Consider the following 25,440-nt stretch of genomic DNA (forward strand, 5'->3'; position numbering starts at 1 on the left):
AAGGCTCCTTGGTATATGGGGGTGTCACAAAGTGGTATCAGAGAGACGATTTTGGATCCTGTAGCAAATGAGCCTAATGAACGAACTGAGTCTAATAAAATGAACCTGGTGTATGTGTATTGGGAGCTCCAGCTGATGCTAGATTTTGGGTGAGTAGGCGCCCTCATTTCAAAATCATGGTACCATTATGCTTAAGCCAGTCACCGAGTATGGGAATGTTGAGTCGGCAATTATGTGCCTAGTGTGGATAATGGTTATGTTAGAAATGTTTGTAATGAAGTATCTGTTATGATTCATTAATATCATAAGTATACATATTCATATATGAATTAATTTATTTAGTCATAAAATAAATACAAGATCTTATGCATGCAAACTTAATAAAAAGATGGAAAAATCGATTTCTCACCATCTTATTTTCGGCCATTTGGGCACCAACAAGATCTCCTTCTTGTTAGTTCTTGAGCTTTCCAACAATGGATGAACAAGGTTCAAATTAGAACCTCTCCCAAAAGCATATACCCAAGTAATACTCTTAATAACCAATATTATTATGAACTAGTAATAATATTAGTCTTACTTAAAATTTGACACAAAAATAATTTGTAATTGCTCTTGAATATTTCGGTCCAAGAGGGGAGTATTTGTGAGTTTTTACTCCCTTATTCTTTCTCAAAGTGTAGAGGAAAATTATGCAATAACAACTAGAGAAATATATCATGTATATTCTCTATCTTATGGAAAGAAAAATAAGAGAAAAACTCTCTTGTTTTCCTTATGGAAAACCGGTGGGCTTGGGTGGAGGGGAGCCAATGCATGATGCTCATTTTCTTCCCAAGAAAATAGGTTTGCATGGCTAATATTAGGTAGGTAATCATTTTGTTTTTAGTCATTTAAAATATAAAAACCCAACCCCACTACTCCCTTCATAAAACCGGTTATCCCGTAAAATGGTAGTCCATTTTATTTTTGTCATTTGTCAATTGTGACATATGTGACATGTTACAAGACATGTTACATTATAATGCCTTTTTAACATATTAAAAATCATCATATTAATTAAATATGTCACATACAAAAATAATTAGTAATTCACAATTACTTGTACCAAAATGGGTCATACAATTATAAACTACAACAACTTGTATTTATAATAAATTATTCATTCTGTTTCAACTGTTTCGTAAACAATATTTTAATCTAAGTAATAAAACAATTCGATTACTTAGACCGTATCTAATTTAATCGAATTACAATAAGACACGTTAACTTTACTCACAAAACCATCCGTCAATTTTAAGCAATTTAATTAACTCGTATCGGCATACGATTAATTAAATAATCAATTAAGAGTATTTCCCTATAGGTATGACCTAAGGGGATCAACTGATCACCACCGTCGCACGACAGTAATGTCAAACTCTAGTCAGCCAATCATTACCGATATGTGTGGACCAGTTGACTGTAAAATATTACATCCCTCTTGTATTCTTAAAATGAAATTTGAACATGTGATCATTATGATCAACAGTTGTGATCGCATTATTGTCGGAGGACACTTATTCCAACAATCTCCCACTTGTCCTCGACAAGTGTGCGTCACCAATTCTCTTGCCCTATTACTATCTCCCACTCAAGGCAAGGTGTCTTTCAGGTCATACTTGCAAGTGATCATATCGAGAGTGGTTTCCTCGATCTGGAGAATAACTGATTGACCGGAATTATCTACCATAGATACCTTCCGAGCGTGGCCACGCATTTCCAGTTCATTACTCATCGAGTGGCCCTGAGATATTGTTTTAACCCTGACAAGGGGTGGACAATTCCTATCGCACTATCCCCTTCGACTAGTCACAGCCATCATAACCCAAAATATGCCCATTTGACCCCATTTACGAAGGTCGTAGTAACATAAATCAAAGTTAATCTGAAACTGTGCCACCTTAGGCGAACAGTCTTTAGTCAAAAGAATCGACTCATTAGAATACTATAGTAGCTCTCGCCACGACCAGGCTATATAAATTTGCCAGAACTCTATAAGCAGTCATCAGCTCGACAAAGTGTTCCTAACAGTCTGCCTATGTGATCGACTAGTCATTCTCATATGACTCTATGGCACTTGAACTTGCCATCAATCGCATCACACTCTAGTCACTTCGAGACGTCACCTCATACAAGTGACTATGGGCGATTACTATGTCAATTTAATCCACTTTAATGGGGTTCAATCTTGTCTCCACAACCCATTTGAATATGAAAGTAATGGAAAAATAAAAGACAAATGTGATTATGCATATGAGCAAATAAAACAACTCTTTTATTTCATATCAAAATCTAACATAAAACGGGCATGCGTTTAAGTCCCATGGACGCAAATGTCCATCATGCTTAGCTTGCGATAAAGGCTTGGTGAGCGGATCAGCTATGTTATCATCCGTCCCAACCTTACATATCACAATTTCCTTTCTTTCAATGAAATCTCTAATTACATGATATTTTCTAAGTACATGTCTAGATCTATTACTAGACTTTGGCTCTTTGGCTTGGAAGATCGACCCACTATTATCACAATAGAGAGTGATGGGATCATTGGCGGTAGGTACTACTCTTAGACCTTCCGTGAATTGCCTGATCCATACAGCTTCCTTGGCAGCTTCTGATACTGCAATATACTCAGCCTCCATTGTTGAATCCGCAGTCACAGCTTCCTTGAAGCTTCTCCAGCTAACAGCACCACCATTAAGCATGAAAACAAAACCAGCTTGTGATTTCATGTCATCTCTATCCGTTTGAAAACTTGAGTCTGTGTAACCATTAACACGGAGCTCGGTGTCTCCTCCAAACACTAAGATAGAATCCTTAGTTCTTCTCAAGTACTTAAGGATGTTCTTGACGGCTATCCAGTGACTCTCACCTGGATTTCCTTGATATCTACTCGTCATGCTCAAGGCATACGAGACATCAGGACGTGTGCATATCATGGCGTACATGATTGATCTAACAGCGGAAGCATAAGGGATCAACTTCATGCGTTCAACATCTTGGGGTTCGGTGGGCGATTGAGACTTGCTCAATATTGTCCCACTTACCATAGGTACCAATCCCCTTTTGGATTTGTCCATGCTGAAACGTCGAAGAATCTTATAAACATAAGATTCTTGACTTAGTGCCAATATCCTCTTGGATCTATCTCTATGGATCCGGATACCTAATATGTGTTGTGCCTCTCCTAAATCCTTCATTTGGAAGTGGTTACCTAACCACTTCTTAATCGAAGACAACATCGAAATGTCATTTCCAATGAGTAGTATGTCATCGACATACAAGATTAGGAACACAACATTGCTCCCACTAAATTTCATGTATAAACATGGTTCCTCAACACTTCGAGTGAAACCATTCTCTTTTATCACATGATCGAATCGATGATTCCAACTTCTTGATGCTTGCTTAAGTCCGTAAATGGATCACTTAAGTTTGCATACTTTGTTAGGATTTTTAGAATCAACAAAACCTTCGGGTTGTATCATGTACAACTCCTCTTCTAAATACCCATTTAGAAAAGCGGTTTTAACATCCATTTGCCATATTTCATACTCATGAAATGCGGCAATCGCTAACAAAATCCGTATGGATCTTAGCATGGCTACGGGGGACGAAGGTTTCATCATAATGAAGACCTTGGACTTGGGTAAATCCTTTTGCCACTAGCCTAGCTTTGTAGACATCATCATGTCCTTCTATGCCATTCTTGACCTTGAAAATCCATTTGCATTGAAGAGGTCTTACCTCTTCAGGCAAATCCACCAAGTTCCAAACTTGGTTTTCATGCATAGAATCCATCTCGGACTTCATGGCTTCAAGCCATAAGGAGGAATTGGGACTAGAGATTGCGGCTTTGTAGGTGGTGGGCTCGTCACTTTCTAAAAGCAACACTTCGAGTGTTCCATCTTCTTCGATAAGTCCTACATATCGATCGGGATGGCGAGAAACTCGGCCCGTTCTTCTAAGTGGAGGAGGGACAACCGCGCTAGACGACGAAGGAACATCTTCTTGCGTCTCTACCTCGGTTTGTTGCTCTTGAACTTCATCAAGTTCAAAATTTCTCCCACTCTGTCTCTTAGAAATAAATTCCCTTTCTAAGAAGACAGCCTCGCAAGACACAAACACTTTGTTCTCTTGAGGTTTATAGAAGTACTAACCTCTTGAGGCGGTAGAATATCCTACAAAGATGCATTTTTCAGATCGTGGGGCTAGCTTGTTGTCTTTTTTAACTTTGACATAAGCATCACAACCCCAAATTATCAAATAGGATAGAACTGGAACTCTTCCTCTCCATATCTCATATGGAGTCTTTTCGGTTGCTTTAGTAGGACTAATGCTCAAAGATTTCATTGCGGTTTGCATCGTAAATCCCCTAAACGAGTTTGGTAGCTCGGTTTGACTCATCATTGATCGAACCATATCAAGTAGGGTTCGATTTCTCCTTTCGGCAACACCATTGAGTTGTGGTGTTCCGGGTGGAGATAGTTGTGATATTATGCCTCAACCTTTCAAGTGTGAATCAAATAAGATATTCTCAAAAGCTTCACTCTTATGCTTCATTAAATAGATATACCCATATCTACTCAAGTCGTCGGTGAAGTTTATGAAGTAGTCATAATTTCCTCGAGCGATGATACTCATTATTGGTCCACACACATCGGTATGTATGAGTCCCAATAGTTCACTAGCTCGTGTTCCTTTACCTCTAAAAGGATTACGAGTCATCTTGCCAAGAAGGCAATATTCGCATGTTCCATATGATTGATAATCAAATGGTGTAATCACATTAGTCGAAATTAATCTTTTGATGCGATTCTCGTTTATGTGACCTAATCGACAATGCCAAATGAACGATTCATTTGGATCACTTGATTTGAGTTGCTTTGATTGAATGTTGTAGATGTCATTAGTTGGATTCGAGGTTTCTAAAATGTAAATGCCATTAATGGAAGGAGCTTGGCCTATAACCAAGTCGTTCCTAGAAATAATACAACGATTGTTTTTAATGACAAAACAAAAACCGTCCATGTCTAACATGGCGTAGAAATAATGTTTTTAGAAAGTGTAGGCACATAAAAACAATTATGTAAATACAACTCAAATCCATTAGGCAAAGCTAATACATAAGTCCCCTTGGATTCGGCCGCTACTCGAGCTTCATTTCCAAGGCGTAGATCCACATCTCATTTGCTAAGCCTCTTCACGTCTCTTAGCCCCTGTAAATGATTGCAAAGGTGAGAACCACAACCGGTATCCATTACCCATGTCGTAGTGGAAGTATAACTTACATTAATAACATAAATTTACTTAGGAATTTTACCTTTTGGAACGATGATTCCTTCCCTTATATTTCACAAATATATAGGACAATTCCTAAGCCAATGTCCCATGCCATAGCAATAATGACACTCATCTTCAACTTGCTTGAAGTTTTTCCCTTTCTTTCCCTTCTTCTTGAAACTTTTGCCCTTAGAAGCAAGAGCTTGATTGCTTGAGCTCCCACTAGTTTTGGCATCTTTCTCTTCCAAAGAAAGATCCTATAGATTTTATGAGGCGGTCTTCCTGAGACCGGCTCACAAGAGATCTTGTAGTAGTAGGTGGTCTAGAAGAAGTGATGAAGTTTATGTTTCCATCCGAACCTATTCCAAAATGAAGTTCTCTAGTAGTGTCGAAATCATTGGTGAAGCAAACGTCGTTAAAAACATTGTGGCAAGACTCAATAGTTATTGGTGTAGTAGCGTTTGATGGATTCATTGTAATGAACTACAAGTATGGAGGAAAAGGAAATATTAACATTTGTCTTTTTAATCATACTTGTAAATAATTTTAACAAGATATGAGCATTTATATAGTGACCTCTACCCAACTATAATAAATGATTCCAAGATCCAAATTCATATTAACTTGGGCACACTTTGGCGATACAACCCTCGTCAATATAACTCGGTGGATTAACTCTTTAATCGATTCTACTTTTAGAGCTCTTGGTCGATAAAATTACATTAATATTTATCTTTAGCCCAAAACACATATGGCTATGGTCGAGAATACTTTTGTTGAGTTCAACCCAAATTTCGAATAAATGTGTCCATGATCCAAATCCACATTAACTTGGGCACGCTTTGGCGATACAACCCTCATCAACATGAATTCGGTGGATAGACATTTATCACCCGCTTCCCCTACGTAACAAGGTTTGTACCCCGGTTTGGCCGAGCGCACTCCCTCACGAAATAGGTTTTCATGGTTTCTACTTTTTGGTAAGGCTAAGTCTCAATTGTTTATTTTTAGCGAGAGGTCATGTCAATTTATTATGTATCACGTTTTAAGTAAGCTAAAGCGGTGAACTACGATAATTGTAATTGACACGGTCGATAAACTCAATTTAAAATGCATGTTTAGTTATGGCGATTTAGCGATGCATGCAACATATAAATAAAATGCAAAGCATAAATAAAATCCTAGTATGGCCTTCCTAAAATAGTAAATCTAATAAACTATTACAAATTCGGAAACCAACTCCTTTGGTCCCTTGATCTTCGGTCTTGGCACGCATCTCGAGGCAACACATTCTTGATGGACCGTCTTCTCGAATGTGTTGGAGCTTGTGTCCTCCACAAATTAGTGTGATAACATTTGTAAATCTCTTACAAGTTCACAAGGGTATACTTCGTATTTTATCAGTGGATTAACGATTACCTAATAACGGTTGGCTTGCTAGAAAGTTTGACGTTATTATCATACAGATGGCGGTGATCAACTGGTCCCTAAAAGTCACACCTAAAGGATGTGTTTGTGAGATGTGATTATGGAAATGTAATCACATTGATGCCTAATATGACTAAACAGTTAGTCAATGAGTTGATGAGATAATTATTTAATGCCGATTAAATAATATTAGTTGAGACGAATTAACTGTTAATTGGTAAATTGAATATAATGTTATATTTAATTAATGTATATAATGTTAGCTTGGACGAACTAATATGTTAATTCGTAATTAAATGTAATCGGTTATATTTAATCAGCAAATGATAATTATACGATATTGTCATAATAATTATTATTGACCCGTATTAATAAATCAACCGCAAGCTGTTGTGTGTAGACTTGTTATTGCGGAATAATATAAATGATAATTTATATTTAATACATTTTATACATTTGGCATACTACCAAAATAAGAAGATTTAATATCCTTATTTTTGGGTAAGTAGAGAAACCGAAAAAAAGAGAAAATAAATTCTCTTATTTCGGTCATATGGGCCGAGATTAGGAGAGAATATATCTCCTTCATTCACTCTTATTTCGGTTACATAAGAGGAGTGTAGAGATCATAATTCTAACCTAATTTTCTAACCTAGCCTCTCATCAGAAAAACACAAAATAACCTAAATTTTTTACAGAAAATTTAGGGATCGATTCTAGCAAGAAGCAAGGGCATATCTGGGATCGATTCTAGCAAGAAGCAAGGGCATATCTCATATCGTCTTGGGTGCAACTGATAGGTGAATATCATTGCGATATTGTTCTTAGGCCGATTTGCTAGGACCGAAGGTTATTTCTAATTCTCTACCTTTTGTTTATGTAATTCATTTTATGACTAGCATTCATCACTATATATTCGTTATAATCCTTAAAGTTAAAGAGATGCATACAGATAAATCCCACAAGTGGTATCAGAGCCAAGGCCACGAATTTTATTTTGATGATTTTCATAAAATTGGATGTAAACAAAATTGGCCTCGAAAAATTAGAGTTTCGGCTGTAAAATTTTTTTTTGCCGTAGCTGTTTTCGATTCACGGTTTGGTCGATCGACCATTACCCCTGGTCGACCGACTGCCTCGTCTGATCGACCGAATTTTTTTCGATTTTGATATTTTTATTTCCATTTGATTCATACATATTGTTGTTTTAATCAGTTAAGATGATAATAAAATGAATTTGTAGATGCTTTGATTTAATTCGAATTAAATTAAATTGTAAATGGAATCGTCATGTTGATGATATAAAATTCGTTTTTGCTATATAGTTTTTGGCATATACGGTTAATCACGTTTCATTAATTCATATGCTAATCGTGTTCTAATAGCAACTATAAACGATTTTCTTCATCTTATTTTTTTTTTGTTTTAGGGCATTTTTTTTTGCCGCAAAAGAAAAAAAAGGGGGCATTAGGGTTCTTGTTTTTTTAACCGTAAAAAAAAAAAAAAAAAAATTTGTTTCGGTTTTTACAGAAAAACCGTGTTTAATGAGAAAAAAACGGGCTGTTTTTTTTTGTTTTTTTGCTGTTTTGCCGGGAAAAAAAAAAACTTGTTTTGTTTTTTTTCCATTATGCCGAGAGCATTTTTGAGAAAACAAAAATTTTCTGTTTTTTTTCTTTGTTGTTTTTTGCCAATATTAATTATACATTACAATTACAATGTATGATTAATTTTTGTGAAACAGTTCACAATTTTAAGATACCTAATTATTTTAAAGCAGTTTAAAATATTGATGGATTAAATTCATATTACAAGTTTAATGTGAATTAAGATTGAAATTAATCTGCTTAATTGAGGAACTGTCACTTAATTTGATCAATTAAATAGGTGGTTTGGATAAAATTAATCTACATAATTAAAGAATTATGTCTTGTATGTTTAATTTTTTTAGTTAATGCATTTTATTTAGTTGAATGAATCGTTGAATGGTTTTATTTACGTATTTTTGCAATCGGTTGTAATTTGTAATACCTAGTGTGGCCTTAGTCAAATTATCTTTTCGTAATGATGGGAACATAATTTTCAATGTAATTTGAGATCTCGTATCCCCGTTTGGTTTTCTTTATTTATTACGGTTTTGAAATTAGAATGTAAATAGGTTTATTATGTAATTTTATATTGTATTTTTTTGGAAGACTAAAGATGGAGATTGGAGCTCACTCCCGCTACATGGATCAAGATGGAACATCAAGACAAGCTTCTCGGGTCCAAGGATGGATTCCAAAGTTGTATTTATGTTCATTTTGATAGGATAGGCCACACTAGGACTTTATTTTGTTTTACGTTTTACCGTTCTTATTGCTTTTCATTCACATGCTAGTTAATGCATCATATTCCGTCTAAAACCAAACCACCTACTAAAATGCATAAAAATTGACACATATAGGTTGTATGTTAGTTTTCATTAACATACAGATGTCACATGTTTATTAAGCCATCACCTTAGTTTATTCATTCACGCATGCTAGATATTAGTTCACTTAAAATGAATTAAAACAAAGTTGATGGGATCTTCCTCTAAAATCGGAAATTGAGACTAGTCTTTATAAGGGCAAACAACTATGAATCCCTTCTTCGTCGGTAGGCATAATATGACCCCTTCTACGTTGGGTAAGTAGTTTGTGTTGACTTAGTTTATCTCAACATTATAGTCCGAAGAGTTTCTCGTGATTATGATGGACTAAAGATAGAATTTACAGAAATTTATCGACCAAGAATTCTAATAGTAGAATTAGCCAAAAGGTTGGCTTATCAATTTACAGATAATTGAGTCTTGGGATCATTTATATAATTCTTGAGGAAGGTCAACTGTATAGATGCATGAGTCTTCGCGTTATAACAGTATTGCATTAGACTTAAATTAAAATCGATGCACATGCTTATTATTTATTCTTCCTTTCGTGATGTAGAACACGTTTATATTATCTTTTGTTACAACAAATGGTGGAAATAACGAAATCCCAATGCCAAGTGCCACACTTGGACGCGAGTCTTGGCTGAAAGTTTTTATGGACAACATGAATCAAGACACGCGATCGAAAAATGATGGGTCCAACTTTGCGGATCGGGAGGCAAGATTACGGAATCTTGCCATTGCGACGGTAAGCTCAAGTACTTAACTGAGCCAATACCGGTAAACCCAGGCCCCAATGCGGGAGTTAACGAGTCACTTGCTTATAGTGATTTCGTTACGGAAGCGTGTGCGATAAAGAACGTACTCATCTTTGCAATGGAAACCAATTTGCAGAGATGCTTCATTGCCCAAGGTGCGAACAAGATTTTCACCACGCTCACTAACGAGTTCTCAAAAGCACCGAGGATCGTTACTTATGAGCATACCTGTCGCTTCTTTGATGCGAAACTCCAAAAGGGCCAACCGGTTAGCCCACACATTCTTAACATGATTGAAAATGTCGAGAAATTGGAGGCACTTGATTGCAAAATCAGTGAGAGCATTGTCATTGACCGAATGCTTCATTCTCTTCACGATGGTTTTGCCCTTTTCAGGGCGAACTACTACATGAATGACTTGAAAAAGAGTCCTCATGAGCTACACTCCCTTCTCGTACAGACCGAGAAGGATATGAAATTGAGTGGGAGCATGAAGCAGGATGTTCTCACGATTTCCAACAAGGGTAAAGGTAAGGGCAAAGCTCCAGGCGACCTAACTGTAGGTAAGCAAAAATTCAAGAAGCCAGGAAACGGTAAGAGTGGGCCTGGTGAGACTAGTGGCTCACAGGGCAAGGCAAAGAGCAAGGGCGGTGACATTGAATGCCACCATTGTCACAAGACTGGACATTGGAGGAGGAACTGTCCCGTGTACCGTGAGGACATAAAAGCAGGCCGCGTCGTTCCTGTTGGTATGTCATCTTATATTCATATGATTGAGATTAACCATGCAAGTTTCGGAACGTGGGTACTTGATACTGGTTGTGGTTCTCATCTGTGTAATCATTTGCAGGGCCTAAGAAACATCACACCTCTCGGAAAGGGTAATGATGTGTGTCTTTCATATGATGTTTTACATCCCATTTTACACGCATTTCAGAGCTCATTCATGTAGTTTATGCTACATTTCTCCCTATTTCCGTCTACTTTCGTGTTTTTGTACATTATTGCAGAAATGTGAAGAATTCAGCGGAAATCGAGCTAAATCCGTCCCCGAGTATCCTGCATTGCATTTGACGTGAAGTATTCGCTTAAGGAACGAGCTTGGTGCGCAATCCAAGGCCCAATAGACAAATCCAAGAGATTATAGAAGTCAAGTAGCAGCTAAAGCAGTCGATCGACCACTACCTTGATCGATCGACCAACCATCGAGTTTCGAGGCTATCAGACATCGCTATTGATCGATCGACCGGTCACTTCAGTCGATCGACCAAAACGCTATTCTAGACGAGAATTAAAAGATCGAGATTTATCAAGCCCATGAGTTATTAGGTTTTGGAATTATGTTACGTATACTTTCTATATAACGTAACCTAGTTCGACAGATACAATCATTCAGAAATTTACCAAGTTTTACATACAGTTCTTTAGAATAATTAGGGTTCGAGATTACTTTCGGTATTGAATACAATTCGCTTTGTCATTCGGCTTTGTTCTTTTCCTTCGCAATTCACACGGTACTCTATGGTTTTATTTTGTTATTTTCGTTCATAGTTGTCGAATTGCTAGATCAGCTCCCAAGCCGAATTGCCGTCTTTTGTTAATTGTTTATTTTACCGTTTTAAGCATGAATTCCGTACTTTTAATCCTTAATATTATTGTTGCCATTAATTTCAGTATGAGTAGCTAATTTATTCGTGCTAGGATGTAGGGGAATTGTAGTGTAGGCGGCAATATAATGAACACGGCCTGAATCGCGTGTGATACTGTCGTTTCGTACCAAAAATAAATATCTAAGTACTACTAACAGAAGTCAGCGGTAAGTAGGGTCGATCTCCACAGGGAGGCGGTTTACTATCTACTTGTCTATTTTATCTGTCTAATGTCACTAGTTGGGGGTTTGATTGATTTGGACTAACTAAACTACTGAAGCTAAAGGCAAGAGAAAAGGGATAAAGGAAATTAACAATAAGAGAAAGGGAATATGCTAGGAATCGGTCGACCGTGGCAGCTATACTATCGTGTATACTGAGACGATTAAACTATTGATAAGAAGAGCTATGGTCGTCACCTTTCGGTCCTTAAACCGCCCTAGAGCGTAAATAGCTTAGCTTTCGCCCTCACTACAATACCCTATTGTAATTAAGCAAGCCTTCCCTTCCAATCTTTCGATCCAGGTCGGGGTTAACTACTTTTATAAATTGGTCTCCTGCATGCATACATTCAACCTAATAACAATTATATTGCCTAATACAATTCTTATCGCAAGGCTAATCTATTCAAGTCAATTATAACATGTTGCTACCACGGCTTCCCTCATCCTAACATACTAAGGGGATTTAGCTAGACATGGAAATAAGGAAAACTAGAGTAAAAGAAATAAGAACAATAAACATTAAATTAAAGAGAGAAGGGAAGAAAGAATTACTAAATTAAAAGATCCGGAAATGAAGAACAAAAGTAACAGTAGCAAAAGTAGCAGTAATAGAAGTGTCAGATCCAAAGGAGAGGAGAAGAGAAAAGAGAGTTTACAATGATGTCCTCACTTCCTATTTATAAGAAAAATAGGATTTATTAACCTAATTGACGGAATTAAAGCTAAAAAGCCCAACCCATCAGCGAAACCACTCGATCGAGTGATTTAAAACCACTCGATCGAGTAACTAAAGCTTAAACCACTCGATCGAGTGAAATAACCACTCGATCGAGTAAATCAAAAAGTGAAACTACTCGATCGAGTAGAAAAAGGACTCGATCGAGCACAATTCTACTCGATCGAGTACTTTCCAGCGACAGTTTCCTGCTTTGCGCACTGAACTTCAAACGGCTGCCATTTCTTCGTTACTTGGGCAAACAGGGTGATTCCGGTGGAATTGGAAGGCTAAAAGGACAAACTTTCATCTCCAATTAGAATCACCTGAATATCTTTTTTAGAACTCGAGATATAGCTCTTCAAAGTAGGCACTAGCAATTTGAAGTTCTTCCTTTGCTCGCCTAGCTATCTTCCTTCTTTGCACATCTCAAGATAGCTACATTCCCGCTCCAAATTCACTCTTCCTCCAAATGCATGCTAAACGGACGGTAAAAGGCTTGTTTTCACTACTTTCCGGTTCATTCCTGCAATTAGGACAAAACAAACCAAAGTAGCATATTCGGGGCATTTCGTAGCATAAAACCACGATAAAAGCATAGAAATACGTGCATAAAATAGGCTAAAAAGACTATATAAAATGCACGTATCAAATCTCCCCAAACCAAACCTTTACTCGTCCCCGAGTAAACTAAAATGCAACTAATGGAACGGAAAAAGATAACTCAAAGCTAGCTACAAATGCCCACTTAAGCCAATTTAATGCAAGCAAACTAACTCTTATAGCAACCAGTCAAATGCAAACGAGTTGTAAGATGTTTATAATAAACCTGAACCGTCGACCTTGCAAGACCTTTAATAATGGACTCTCACGGGTCACTCTTCTCTCATGAAGCAAAGGGTGAACATATATATGTAAAAGAGATAAAGAGGAATAGTCGCTCACCTAGACTACGACCCACATAAACATGCATGCAACTAATATGATAGACAATTCTAGCTACCGTACACACATTCCAACCAAACGAGGTCCTGTCACAGCCGAGGGCTTACAAAAATATGGTAAAGTGAGGCAATGGGTAAGAAAAGGCAAAACATTTACGGGAATGTGGAGGTATAGGCGGCCAAGCTAGTACCTAAACAAAACCATATGACAACATCCATTTCCAACTCAATTATGAAATAAGCACAATGCCCTTCATTTGGCATAAAACTCACCAAACCAAACTGAACTAACTCCTCAAAAGATATAGATAAAGCATAGGAGTGAAACCGACTAACAAACAACATCTTTTTTTTTTCTTTCCTTTCTTCTAATTTTCTTTTTCGGTTTCTTCTTTTTTCTTTTCCGAACTCTTGTTTTTTTTCATTTTTCATCTCTTTTTTTCTTTTTCACGTCCTTTTTTCATCAACCTTTTTCTCAATTCATCCTCCTTTTTTTCTTTTCTACCAACTCCAAATCAACAGAATACGCGCCAAAATTTGATACAATAGACAGTATACCGCAGAACAATCTAAACTAGCTTGACAAGGCAGGCTAAATTTGGAATGTAGCTAAGGGTCAACAGGCAAATTTGGCTAATGTGGAGTTTAATGGGTAAAAATGAAAGAAAGGGAAATTGTAAGCACCTCCCTGCATGTGACACCAACCACTAACCCGAATGTATGAAGGCAAAAAGCAATTGAATTTCATATACGTGCAAATTGATGATACATGTTATGCGAGGAGTAACTACTCACATTCCTACATGAAACTAGTCACAAATGACACCCGTTTATAAGGCTCTAAATCTTAGAAATTATAAGTAGGTTGCCAAAATCTCAGGTCAAGTCTATATGTTCAGCTAAATTTTAACATAAACTCGTAGATATGCAATAAGACAAAGCTAAAAGATAACAGTCTAATGCAAGGCTTTAAGCAAAAAGACACACATAGTGCAATTTCATCATGGAAATCGTCCGTTCCGACTCAACCTATATGCAAAAATAAACATGAATTTTTTTTTGAATTTTAACAATTTTTCAATTTTTATGGAATTTTTGAATTTTTAACAAAAATAAACAACAATGCAAACATAAATTAAACGTGATAACTGAAATGCAATGAAAACAAAATGCAGACACAGATATGGATGCATAACCTCCCCAAACCAAACTGTACGATGCCCCCATTGTACCAAAACATGGAAAGGAAATGCAAACTGAAGGAGAAAGAGAGTAAATACGGAAAAAGAAAAACTCACAAAATGCGCGAATAAAGGGACCTCCCCAAACCGACCATGAACATGGGAGGTTGCTAAAGGCCCAGAAAACCGTCTCAGGAAGCTAATATAAGTCAAATACACTCGATATCCGTCCAACAGTGGTCGATCGAGTGAATGGGCATCCAAAAACTGCTCGATCGGAAGGTATTGTGGTCGATCGAGTAGTTTCAGTTCTGCAGGTGGTCTATCAAGTGGAATATCTGCTCGATCGACAGGAATTGTCAGCAAAGGTGCTCGATCGAGTAGGAAAACTACTTGATCGAGTGATTCTCAGCGTGTTCCCTGCATAACGCAATAAAAACAGCCCGTAAACTAACTAGACAAGCATACTGAGATAGTCTATGGCATAAAAACCATTTATTACAACTGAAATTAAATAAAAAGCAAAGTAAAATCACCGGGTTGCCTCCCGGGTAGCGCTAGCTTCAGTCAGGCCCCAGCTCGACCTTCTTTTCTTCGAGGCTCTATAATTAGTCATAATCAAAACAGCTCAAAGCGCGCAACATTAAATCATAAATCTGCGCATGTGCTACACAAAAATGTAAGTAGCACCACAGTGGAATAAAGAAATAGGAAATAAAAGTATATAAACATTTAAGTCTAACGAATTTCCTATGAGAGCTCCTAAATTTATCCACGAAACATAGGAACTCGGGAGCAATTAATGATAATCTAGGGCTCCATTTCAGATTAACAATTTTGTGATGATAGGGATGGTGAAAAATCATTAAATTGTACGACCTACTAGGAAGGGGCAAAGCATTAGAATGCAAAGCGTAAGTCAAACGAGGCAATTTACTATTTAAACAGACAATAATTGAATTATCGTTCACCACCTCAGGTTGATCGCTCTCAATGACGGAATCGTAGATAAAAGAATTTATTACCTCATCCGCGCTAGGAGTAATTACCAACTCAGCCTCTTTGTCACCCTCCTCAGTAGATTTCATCCCGTAAATCGCAGCCTCAAGTGCATCTAACTCGGCTTTGAATAAGGGAGACTCACTATAACCGTTATCATCATCAAAATCGTCATCTAAATCAAACCTATATGACGAATCAAAGCTCCCAATGGCCAATTCAATCGATCGAGCAGAATAATCACTCGATCGACCAATTTCCTCCTGAATTCCACTCGATCGAGTAGAAATATCACTCGATCGAGCACTTTCTCCTGAAAAATCACTCGATCGACTAATATTAGTCACTCGATCGAGTGATTCCTCTTGTACAGGGCTGAAATCTTCACATAAACTCTGGAAATACGATAGAAATTCGTCATCCGAGATATAGAAATCATTCTCAACATTGGGCAACACGGGTTCTTCATGGGAAAAACCGCTCTTGGTCAAGTACAGCTCTTCTTGTTGCCTACCATCCGACTCAGCTGTTAACTGAGTTATTCCAGACTTGATCTCATCAACGTACGCGAAAAATCGTTTATTATATTCTTGCACTAAGGATTTCAGCTCCGCGATCCCTTCTGTCTGTATATCAGGAGGATCTTGTTGCGGTGGCCATTGATAGGGTGGATGTGGCGGCACAACTACAGCTGCTTGACTAGCTCGTCTACGCTGCTTGAACGCGTAAACTTCGTCATTCTCTGCCAGACAAAAAATTGCATCATGCCCAGCAGCACCACATCTCCCGCAGTAAATCACCGGCTGTCCCATATAATAGTACATTGGTGATGGGTCAAAGGTACTCAAGCCTTCCCTTTGACGATCTTTCACCTAGAACTGTCTAGGTAGAACCAGTAAGGCCTATCAAAACAGCACTCAAGGAAAAAGATTAAACGGCCTCAAGGGAAAAATCCCCTGAGGCTAAAAACAGATAAAATGAAACAAATAAATAAATAGTTTGCCTCCCAAGAACGGCGCCAAAATTTGATATCTTTGTCGTTTCGTACCAAAAATAAATACCTAAGTACTACTAATGAAGTCGGTAAGTAGGGTCGATCTCCACAGGGAGGCGGTTTACTATCTACTTGTCTATTTTATCTATCTAATGTCACTAGTTGGGGGTTTGATTGATTTGGACTAACTAAACTACTGAAGCTAAAGGCAAGAGAAAAGGGATAAAGGAAATTAACAATAAGAGAAAGGGAATATGCTAGGAATCGGTCGACCGTGGCAGCTATATTATCGTGTATACTGAGACGATTAAACTATTGATAAGAAGAGCTATGGTCGTCACCTTTCGGTCCTTAAACCGCCCTAGAGCGTAAATAGCTTAGCTTTCGCCCTCACTACAATACCCTATTGTAATTAAGCAAGCCTTCCCTTCCAATCTTTCGATCCGGTCGGGTTAACTACTTTTATAAATTGGTCTCCTGCATGCATACATTCAACCTAATAACAATTATATTGCCTAATACAATTCTTATCGCAAGGCTAATCTATTCAAGTCAATTATAACATGTTGCTACCACGGCTTCCCTCATCCTAACATACTAAGGGGATTTAGCTAGACATGGAAATAAGGAAAACTAGAGTAAAAGAAATAAGAACAATAAACATTAAATTAAAGAGAGAAGGGAAGAAAGAATTACTAAATTAAAAGATCCGGAAATGAAGAACAAAAGTAACAGTAGCAAAAGTAGCAGTAATAGAAGTGTCAGATCCAAAGGAGAGGAGAAGAGAAAAGAGAGTTTACAATGATGTCCTCACTTCCTATTTATAAGAAAAATAGGATTTATTAACCTAATTGACGGAATTAAAGCTAAAAAGCCCAACCCATCAGCGAAACCACTCGATCGAGTGATTTAAAACCACTCGATCGAGTAACTAAAGCTTAAACCACTCGATCGAGTGAAATAACCACTCGATCGAGTAAATCAAAAAGTGCAACTACTCGATCGAGTAGAAAAAGGACTCGATCGAGCACAATTCTACTCGATCGAGTACTTTCCAGCGACAGTTTCCTGCTTTGCGCACTGAACTTCAAACGGCTGTCATTGCTTCGTTATTTGGGCAAACAGGGTGATTCCGGTGGCATTGGAAAGCTAAAAGGACAAAATTTCATTTCCGATTGGAATCACCTGAATATCTGTTGTATAACTCGAGATATAGCTCTTCAAAGTAGGCACTAGTAATTTGAAGTTCTTCCTTGCTCGCCTAGCTATCTTCCTTCTTTGCGCATCTCAAGATAGCTACATTCCCGCTCCAAATTCACTCTTCCTCCAAATGCATGCTAAACGGACGGTAAAAGGCTTGTTTTCACTACTTTCCGGTTCATTCCTGCAATTAGGACAAAACAAACCAAAGTAGCATATTCGGGGCATTTCGTAGCATAAAACCACGATAAAAGCATAGAAATACGTGCATAAAATAGGCTAAAAAGACTATATAAAATGCACGTATCAGCGTGTCAGTCGATCGACAGCCATACCTGGTCGATCGACTGACTACGTGAGGTTTTATTTTCGTTTTAATTGTTTTAATTCTTTATTCGACGAATCGAGTGCACACGACTAGTTGAATGCTTAATATATGACTGACCCATTAGATCGAGAGATAGGGACAGTTGTTAGATCACCAATTAAAATGACTAAACTATGCTGAGATCGAAAGATAGGTAAAGTTTAGACCGTTAGTCACTTTTCAGGACGAAAGTTAGTATTAGTGATATTAGGGACCTATAGCGAGATCGAAAGATGCTATTTGTTAAGAGTGGACCGAGAGGACCTCTTTATTTCCCACCTCATGTGTTTGATTTAGACCTGTTTAGTATGCTGCCGCCGAAACTATAACGAACCGACCATCCTAGTACCCCTTCTCTATCTATTTTATGTGTTTATTTAGTTTATCATCTTGTATTGCTATTAGTATAGACTAAATCAAATCAACCCCCACTTTCGTTACCTTAGACCGAATTTAAACAACTAGAAATTACGTCTGCCTCTCTGTGGTTCGACCCGACTGCCACTAGCTATAGTTGTAGTTGGAGATTATAAATTTATTTTTGACACCTCACGACGGGTATCAAATTTTGGCGCCGTTGCCAGGGAGGCAATTGTTCTAGTTTTTAGTTGTTTTTATTTAGTCTTTCTTTAGTTTAAGGGACTTCCGTTCCTTAAACTTTTCTTATATTATTTTTGTAGTTTCTTCTTATGCGCAGGTCACAGGGTGGTGAACTAGTACCATTCAATCCTGAGATCGAGAAATCCTTGCGCGAGTTGAGACGATCACAAAGGGTATTACCGACAGAGGAAGAGCTGAGTACTCTGTCAAGCTACTACGAGAACGCTCTATTCGAGGAAAATCCACCTACATCGCCTGCTTCAATTTCTTCAGCTGAGACAGTCACTTCTCCAAAAATTCCAGTCATGGCTGAAGAAGCAACCATTGCCAGTCACTTAGAGCCGACAGCTGCGAATCTCTACAAAGGATTCGAACTTCCTGGGGAGGCGAGAAAATTCGAGCCGAAGCCTTCCTATATTAACCTGGTTGAGAGAAACCAGTTCAGGGCAGCTGCAAATGAAGATGCAGCCAAGCATATGGAGATTTTTATTGATTATTGCTGCTTTATACCCCCGCCGACCGGTGTGACCCAAGACCAGATCAAGGAGACCATGTTCATTTTCTCTCTTCGTGATGCTGCAAGATAGTGGTATAGAGATCTGGACCGAGCCGCTCATGGGATCACCGACTGGAATTCCTTAGCCCTGGCATTTTACAAAAAGTACTTCTCTGCCTCGAAGACTAATGCCATTAGAGCTCAGATCACGAGCTTTAAACAGGGGCCTGATGAGAACTTTCATGAAGCATGGGTCCGTTTCAAGAAACTGGTGCGAACCATACCGCACCATGGGTTCAAAAAATGGAGTCTTTGCAGTCAGTTCTATAACGGGCTGTATGATGACCAGAGGGCTATTTTGGATGCTGCAGCCAATGGCCGATTTGCTGAGAACATGGGAGAGACTAAGGGGTGGAAGATCATTGATGATTTGGCCACTCATAAGGTTGAATATGGGAATTCGAGAGGAAACCAGAGGAGAGCTGCTGAATCTTCCTCTGTTGCTGCACTAGAAGCTCTCACTGCAAGGTTTGACAAATATGAGTTTGGAGGAGCTTCTAAAGGAGGGATGTACCATGTTAATGTTGTTTCAGACGGTCCTTTCATCTGTAGAAGATGTGGAGCTGAGGGGCATGTCTCAGAGAATTGTTCTGTCCCCTTTGAGTCTTGTGCTGCCTTTCAACACTATAGGCAGACAAACACGTACTATGAGCCGAATGTCCACCCCAACTTGAGGTGGAGTAGCCAGAATGTCCTGAATCAGACTCAACCTCCACAACAGCAGCAGCAGCAAGCTTATGTGCCCCCTCACAAACAACCGTATCAAAAACCTCCCTTTGTGCCGCAGCAGCAACAATCCCAAAATTCCGAGTTCACTGAGTTGAAGAACTTATTGCTGAAGGAGTCCCAAGCTAGAGAGGCCGGGATGAAGATGCTAGAGAGCCAAATTGCTCAATTGGCTAGCATGAGTACCACTCGAGCTCCGGGACACTTACCGACTAAAACGGACCAGAAAGAGACCCTAAATACCATAACTTTGAGGAGTGGGTATACCCTGGAGGGGCCTGCTATGGTCGAGGATGATGCTGCAAAAGATGAGGCAAAACCGAGTCAAAACATAGCTGGAACGAGCAAAGGAAAGAAAAAGGCGTCTACCAGGTATATCAGTCGATCGACTGACATACCCGGTCGATCGACTGAAGTGCGGGTTACAGAAGCTTCTGGTCCTGTTCATCTCAGTCGATCGATTGACATCACTGGTCGATCGACTGAGATCGCTGCTGATAGTGAGATTTATCGTCCTCCGATGCCCGACAACTTGAGGGATCATTTGTTTCGGGGCACGACAGTCCCGAAAATATTGGGGAAAGACCCGAGTGCTGATGGGTCAGTCCCGGCTCCGAAGTACGACCCGATGTCGATCAATGGTTCACATTTGAGACGGTCTGAAGAGGGTTCAAGCTTCGACAAGGAGAAAGTAGTGAACTTCCAGCCTAAGTCCACGGATACCGGCATGCGCGATTTAGAGGAGAGGGCTAAGCTACTTCTTACAGTCCCCTACCCGGAAAGACTAGTGCCGACGAAGGAACAGTTATCTTTCAATAAATTTGAAAAAGTTATTCGTAGCTTGAATGTACAAGTGCCTTTCCTTGAGTTAGTTAATCAAGTGCCTGCCTATACTAAATTCATGAAACAACTTTTGTCTAAGAAAAAGTCACTTGAAAATGTGAATACTATCGTATTAACCAAAGAGTCATGCTCTTATTTGTCTCACACTGCACCCCATAAGCCAGAGGACCCGGGTAGCTTTTCTGTTCCTTGCAATATAGGTACCTTCTCTATTGAGAAGGCATTATGTGACTTAGGAGCTAGTATAAGTGTAATGCCTCTGAGTCTTGCTAGGAAGCTCAAATTGACTAGGTTCACAGTGACAAACATGACAGTACAGATGGCTGACCGATCTGCGGTCCAGCCAATAGGAGTCTTAGAGGACATTCCTGTCCAAATAGGGAAGTTTTTCTTCCCCATCGACTTCGTTGTACTTGACATGCCTGAGGATGCCCATATTCCCATTATTTTGGGTAGGCCATTTCTGCACACTGCTGGTGCAGTCATAGATGTCGGTCTAGGAACCTTGACCTTCAAAGTGGGAAAGCATTCTATTGTCTTTGCCCAGCCGGCTAAGAAAAAGGACCCCATGTGGCCTGTGACTTGTAATACGGTTTCTGACAAGAAATCGTACTTTGTGCTTCCTAATATGTCTATCTCTATTCCTGTTGTAACCCCTCCGCCCCAGACTGGGAGCAAATTGGAGGAAGATTTGTCTATTTTCGATATGCGGGAGAGCTGGTTTGGGGAAGGTAGAGCCACATGTTGCTCCGGCTGTGAAGGAGCCGATCATTCAAAGAGGAGGTCTTGGTTGCCTTAGCTATGCCACCGATGAGGAAGTTGATGACGAGCCGGTCAAAGTAACGGAGTCCGACTTGGATTCTGACGAGCTGGAGGAGGTCATTGATTGGGGAGATGAGAATGTTGATCCGTTGAGTTCTGCTGACGTAGAAGTTAAGAAGGGTGCAGCTGATAAGATAAGCACCGTTGAGGCTACCTCTAGTAGCCAGAAGCCGACGAAGTGGGCCATTCCGTGGCCGTTCTTGATCAACTACTAGTTGATCACATGTTTTCCAAACATTTTATTTGCTTTTGTTAGACACTTTTTATTTCTTTTGTGTGCGCGAAACTTCGCATTTTATTTTGCTTGCTTAGGATTTTATACGCTTTAGACTTTACTTTGGGTTTTGCGCAATTTTGGACGCGTATTATTGTGCATTTGCAGGTTTTTAGACCTCATTAGCTCAAGTAATTGAGCAAATACGAAGAAATCTGAAGTACAGCAGTATTTTCAGTCGATCGACTGGGCGATATAGTCGATCGATTGGTCTGCAGTTTCCAGGAGCTATTGTTCCTTTCACCTCGGTCGATCGACTGGGTGATGTGGTCGATCGACCGACCTGCACTGCTGTACCTGTTTACGATCTCTCTCCTGCTATGTTTGGTCGATTTGCGGAATTAAGGGAGTTTTCTACTCCACTTTATCTTTCGTCACCATTTATTTCTTCTATTTTTCTCAATTTTGCACATAATACCGCTTCATCATTGCTTTCTCGATTTTATGCGTGGTATTTTGTTTGCCTTTTCAGGTCCTCATTAGTAGCACTGCTGGCTACTGAAACCTCCAAGCTTACGCTGGTTTGGGGAGGTTTCCTTTGCTGCGCTTAAAGTCTTGTGAGTTTCTAAGTCATTACTTCATGTTTTATTTGTTTATTTTCTCGCAAATTCCCGTTTCTCTTTTCTTCATTACATGATTTTGCACAATGGGGACATTGTGCGATTTGGTTTGGGGAAGGGTTTTGCGTCGCATATCATTTGCTTGCATTCACGTTTACATTTTGTTTTGCATTGTTTATTTCATTTCTCATATATACAAAATTCAAAAAAAAAAAAATTGAAAAATTTCAACAAAATTCAAAAAAATGCACGTTTATCTTAGCATATAGGTCGAGTCGGAACGATAGTATTTCAATGATGACACTGCATTTGCATCTGTTTTCTGCCTAAGCCTTGCTTGATTAACATGTTATTAGTAGAATCGTATATGCACACCTACGAGTTTTCGTTAATTTATTTGCTGAACTTGAGACTTGACTTAGAAAATTGGCAAACTACATCATATTTCTGAGATTTAGAGCCTATAACTGGTGACATCTATGACCGGTTTATTTAGGAATGTGAGTAGTACTCCTTATGAGACATGTCATATCAATGTGCATAAATATGAACTTAATCTGCTTAATACCTGTATGCATTCGGTTTGTGGTTTGTTGACACATGTGGTAGAGGTTTCCCTTTATTCGTTTTGCCCATAAGCTCCACACTGCCAAAAATAGCATTTTTGTCCCATTACTACATCCTACATTTAGCTTGTCCTTTGTCAAGCTAGTAGTCTATGTACTTAGGATTGTTACTTCATTTTTGGTGGCAAATGCTCTTATTGAGATGTTGTTGGGAGAATGAAAAGAAAGGAAAGAAAGAAAAAGAACTGAAAAAAAAAAGAAAAAAAAAAGAAAAAAAAATGATTCGAAAAAAAAAAAAGAAAAAAGAGTTCTGTATTGTTCATAGCAGTCGATCGACTGCCAACTATGGTCGATCGACTGGAGTTCGAAAGAAAAAAGAAAGAATCGATTCGCATAATTCAAACCTTTATCTTTTGGCGATTTTTGCTCCCATGTTGCATTCATATCTTAAGGGGGGTTAGTTGATTACTTTTATACCTGGAAACTGTGATATTTGTGCTTGCTATAGCACCGTTTCATTTGATTTTGAGCAAGAAGTTGGATGTTGCCATATGGTTCTGTTTGGGTACTAGCTTGATCACTTGTACCTCCACTTTTCCATATATGTTTTGCCTCTTCTTACCCATACCTCACATATCCCATATATACCTCGGCATGTGTCATGGTCTTTTGTTGGTTGGAATGCATATGTACGGTCATAGAGATTACTTTCATATTATATTGCAGGCATGTTCTTATAGGTCGTAGTTAGGTGAGAGTCTGTACAAAATAAATTCTTTCTATCCTCTTATATATTCACCTGTGCTTATGAGAGATTTGAGCGGCCCGTGAGAGTCCGATTTGATAAGTCTCTATGGTTGACGGTTCGGCAGTTTTTAACGACTCCATATCTCCTTTGCATGATTCGCATTACTAATTGATTGTTAGTTATTGCATTAAATTGGTTTAGGCTTTACATATTGCATTTCGCTCTGAGCTTGAACTCGTTCCATTAGGTTTTAGGATCGAGTCTAGTTCTTGCTTGGGGACAAGCAAGGGTTTGGTTTGGGGAAGTTTGATGCGTGTCTTTCACATGATGTTTTACATCCCATTTTACACGCATTTCAGAGCTCATTCATGTAGTTTATGCTACATTTCTCCCTATTTCCGTCTACTTTCGTGTTTTTGTACATTATTGCAGAAATGTGAAGAATTCAGCGGAAATCGAGCTAAATCCGTCCCCGAGTATCCTGCATTGCATTTGACGTGAAGTATTCGCTTAAGGAATGAGCTTGGTGCGCAATCCAAGGCCCAATAGACAAATCCACGAGATTATAGAAGTCAAGTAGCAGCTAAAGCAGTCGATCGACCACTACCTTCAGTCGATCGACCAACCATCGGGTTCCAGAGGCTACTCAGACTTTGCTATTGATCGATCGACCGATCACTTCAGTCGATCGACCAAGACGCTATTCCAAACGAGAATTAAAAGATCGAGATTTATCAAGCCCATGAGTTATTAGGTTTTGGAATTATGTTACGTATACTTTCTATATAACGTAACCTAGTTCGACAGATACAATCATTCAGAAATTTACCAAGTTTTACATACAGTTCTTTAGAATAATTAGGGTTCGAGATTACTTTCGGTATTGAATACAATTCTCTTTGTCATTCGGCTTTGTTCTTTTCCTTCGCAATTCACACGGTACTCTCTGGTTTTATTTTGTTATTTTCGGTCATAGTTGTCGAATTGCTAGATCAGCTCCCAAGCCGAATTGCCGTCTTTTGTTAATTGTTTATTTTACCGTTTTACGCATGAATTCCGTAGTTTTAATCCTTAATATTATTGTTGCCTTTAATTTTAGTATGAGTAGCTAATTTATTCATGCTAGGATGTAGGGGAATTGTAGTGTAGGCGGCAATATAATGAACACGGCCTGAATCGCGTGTCAGTTAATCGACTGCCATACCTGGTCGATCGACTGACCACGTGAGGTTTTATTTTCGTTTTAATTGTTATAATTCTTTATTCGACGAATGGAGTGCACACGACTAGTTGAATGCTTAATATATGACTGACCCATTAGATCGAGAGATAGGGACAGTTGTTAGATCACCAATTAAAATGACTAAACTATGCTGAGATCGAAAGATAGGTAAAGTTTAGACCGTTAGTCACTTTTCAGGACAAAAGTTAGTATTAGTGATATTAGGGACCTATAGCGAGATCGAAAGATGCTATTTGTTAAGAGTGGACCGAGAGGACCTCTTTATTTTCCGCCTCATGTGTTTGATTTAGACCTGTTTAGTATGCTGC

At 38.7% G+C, this 25,440-nt stretch overlaps 1 non-coding gene across 1 annotated transcript; it reads right to left on the minus strand.

Moving 5' to 3' along the window:
- Positions 1-19,480: 19,480 nt before the first annotated feature.
- Positions 19,481-19,587, minus strand: LOC141603826 (small nucleolar RNA R71). The gene has a single exon (XR_012525675.1). It is a non-coding gene; the product is annotated as a small nucleolar RNA R71 (small nucleolar RNA).
- Between the last annotated feature and the right edge of the window lie 5,853 nt (positions 19,588-25,440).

Source organism: Silene latifolia, chromosome 9, assembly GCF_048544455.1.
Source record: "Silene latifolia isolate original U9 population chromosome 9, ASM4854445v1, whole genome shotgun sequence".
In the NCBI taxonomy this organism is placed as follows: Eukaryota; Viridiplantae; Streptophyta; class Magnoliopsida; order Caryophyllales; family Caryophyllaceae; genus Silene; species Silene latifolia.